The following is a 3,058-nucleotide window of genomic DNA, read 5'->3' as shown; positions in this document are numbered from 1 at the left end:
GCCTTCTTTCGTTGTTATTCGTCCCTCTGAGTTTCTGGCTTTAGGACTCCTTGTAGTATTTTTTGGAGTGGGGGTTTAGTCATAATGAATTTCAAGAGTTTCTGTTTGTTTGGGAAGGTCCTTATTCTTTCTTCATGAGGAAGGAAAGCTTTGCAGTATAGAGTATTCTTGGTTGGCATCTGTTGTCTTAAAGTCTGTTGACTATGTCCCTCCACTCTCTCCTTGTCTGTAGTGTTTCTGCAGAGAATTCTGATGTCAGTCTGATTGGTTTTCCTTTGTATGTTATCTGTTTCTTCTCTCTTGTCAGCTTCATTATTTTTTCCTTGTCTTGGATTCTTGAGAGCTTTACTATTATGTGTCTTGCTGTATTTTTCCTTTCATCATGAAAGTTTGGTGTTCTTCTTGCTTCTTGTATATCAATTTTCAGCTCCTTCTTCATGTTTGGGAAGTTCTCTTCAATTATTTCCTTGAATATTTTCTCTGTTCCTAGGTCTCTCTCCTCTCCTTCTGGGATTCCTGTAACTCCTATATTTCCTTTCCTCATGGAGTCAGATAGTTCCCAAAGTCTTTCTTCAGTCTTTTTCCTTCGTACTTCTCTTTCCTTTCTGTTTTGGTTCTTTTTATTTCTGTGTCTTAGAGAGTGCTTATTCATTCTTGCATTTCCTCTATTCTGTTATCACTGCTTTTCTCAGCATTCTTTAGCTCTTCTGTTAATCCTTTGATCTCCTGCATATCCTTCATTTCCCTCTTTAGGGACTCAAAGTTGTTTTCCTTAATGACTGATCATTGTTTTCTGAGAGTTGTTTTCCTTAATGACTTCCATCAGTTTTTTCATCATGGCAATTTTAAATTCTTTTTCTGGAAGGCTCAGAAGTTCTTCCAAGTCACCGTAGTTGCAAGCTGATTGTTTTTTTTTTGTGTGTGTGTGTTGTCTTTTTTCTGAGGTATTGCTACTTTGCTTGTAGTTTTTCTTTTCCCTGCTGCCTGTCTTCTAATTTGCCTTATGCGTTGGGACACTGTGCTGCTGGTTCTGGCTGGCATCTTTTTGGTGTGTTCTTTCGGGAGTTTCAGAAACTGGCAGTACAAATGAGTCAAAAACTGTTATGCCAGAAGTTTAGTGAGGCAGTGGTACTTTGAGTATGTTAATGGTCACTGTCTCAGAATCTCTCCTCCTTCTGTGTTTAGTTACAAAGGTGTGTCTGAAGTCCCACAGACTTCCCTGGAGGTGGGGCAGCTGAATTGCACTCTGGGTTCCAAATCTCTGGATCCTCCTCTGGGCTCCAACTTCCTGCCAGGTGGGACCGGTCTTGTGGGGGCTTTCAGCTCACCTCTGACTGCGGAGGGAACCTCCTCCCTCTTCCTCCACAGGGAGCCTTCTGCCAGATTCAAGCAGTCTTTATTGAAGAAAGGTCCCTGTTCTAAAATGGCGCTTTGGAGACAGGCACACTCTTCCACGTGCCTGGTCTGCCCCTGGCCATAGGCGAACTTTCCAGGTCACCTCTGGCTCCTCTGGGAGCCTTCTGCCGGTTTTAAGCAGTCTTTATTGAAGAAAGGTCCCTGTTCTAAAAAGGCAATGCAGGTACACACTCCCTTGCTCTGTCTGCCCCGCGCAGTCTTTACTGAAGAAAGGTCCCTATTCTATGGGGTGTTGGTGATTTTTTTTTCTGGTCGCTAGGTGGCGCCAGAGATCTCTCCTAGTGTCCTTGGGGAGCTGTTTTTTTCACCCCGTAGGACTGGGAACAGAGTGGGACTGGTCGGGAAAGCCTCAACGACTTTGGGGTGCTATGTCTACCTTGTGCCCCACTGTTGTGGGGATCCCATGCCCCGAATTTCGTGCCCCGGGTCTCAGTTCCAAAGCCTCAGGTCCAGGAGGCTGGCTGTAGCCCAGTTCAGTGTCCGCAGAAATGGTGCCTTTTGCACCCTGCTCCCGTGTTCGGGCGCCTGGTTTCTGATTACTCAGTGAGGGACATTCACCTCAGTGAGGGCCCCCACACGTCTCCTGGCAAGCCTAGGTTGCAGGTGCGGGGACCTGGACAGCCACAATCCGCGTTTGCTTTTCAAGCACTCTGCTTTTCCACACAAGCTTACTGGCTGGCCTGGGGCTGTTTGTAGGTCTCCGGGAGTCTCTGTTTTTCTCTAATGGTGCCTGGAGCCGTTCGCTCACCTCTGCGGCAAATCCTGCAGGGTTCTCCACAGCTCCAGTTCACGGGGTATGGTGGCTGAAATAGTTCCTTTCTACTCACAGTCCTGCTTGATGTGTAGTTTGTTCTTGTTGGTCGTTTTAGTTTTTTTGTTTTTTCCTCCTTCCTGTTGGTCGGAGAGTGCCGACTTTGTGGGTGGGGGAGGGGAGCAGGGTTCTGAGATTTCCTCCCTTCTAGTCCTCTTTTATGGCAACTTTCTTCTTCAGGTAGTTTGCTGGAGTCGCCCGTTTATCTTCCGTGTCCCAATTCTCACTGGGACCTGCCGCTTTTCCTCCCTATTAACTTTTTTTTAATGGGAGATCTTACTCGCAGCGTTTCCTCGCCGCCAGGTTGATCCACCCTCTGTGAAGTACAATTTTTTAATTTGTTTTGAGAAATCATTTCCTATACCCAAATCATTGTCCTTTGTTTCAGTCTAGAAGCATTATGGTTTTTACATTTAGGATTATGATCACCTCTAATTTCTTTTGTATAGTGTCAGGTTGGAGTCAAGGTCAATTTTTTTTTCCTTTATGGTTATCCAGTTGTCTTTGTTTGAAAGATTTTCAACTTCTGTGAGTCTTCTAATTTTGTTCAAGATGACCAAGATTGTTTTGACTATTGTAGGGTCTTAATATTTGCATATAAATTTCAGAATTAACAACTTGATATTTACTCTAAATCCTGCTGTGATGTTGGGGCCTCCCTGGTGGCACAAAGGGTTAAGTTGCAGCACTAGGAAGCAGGCCACAACCACTGCAGCAAGAGTTCGATCCCTGGCAGTTTGATATTTTTTTATTTTCAAAACTTCATCCCTTCCTACATGTATCATACATAATCCATTGGATGTTTATACTACACTGTATTTATTCTTTCAT

This window comes from Talpa occidentalis, unplaced genomic scaffold (genome assembly GCF_014898055.3).
Source record: "Talpa occidentalis isolate TD23 unplaced genomic scaffold, MPIMG_talOcc4v2.1 talOcc4.6, whole genome shotgun sequence".
Lineage (NCBI taxonomy): Eukaryota > Metazoa > Chordata > Mammalia > Eulipotyphla > Talpidae > Talpa > Talpa occidentalis.
This window is presented reverse-complemented; position numbering follows the sequence as displayed.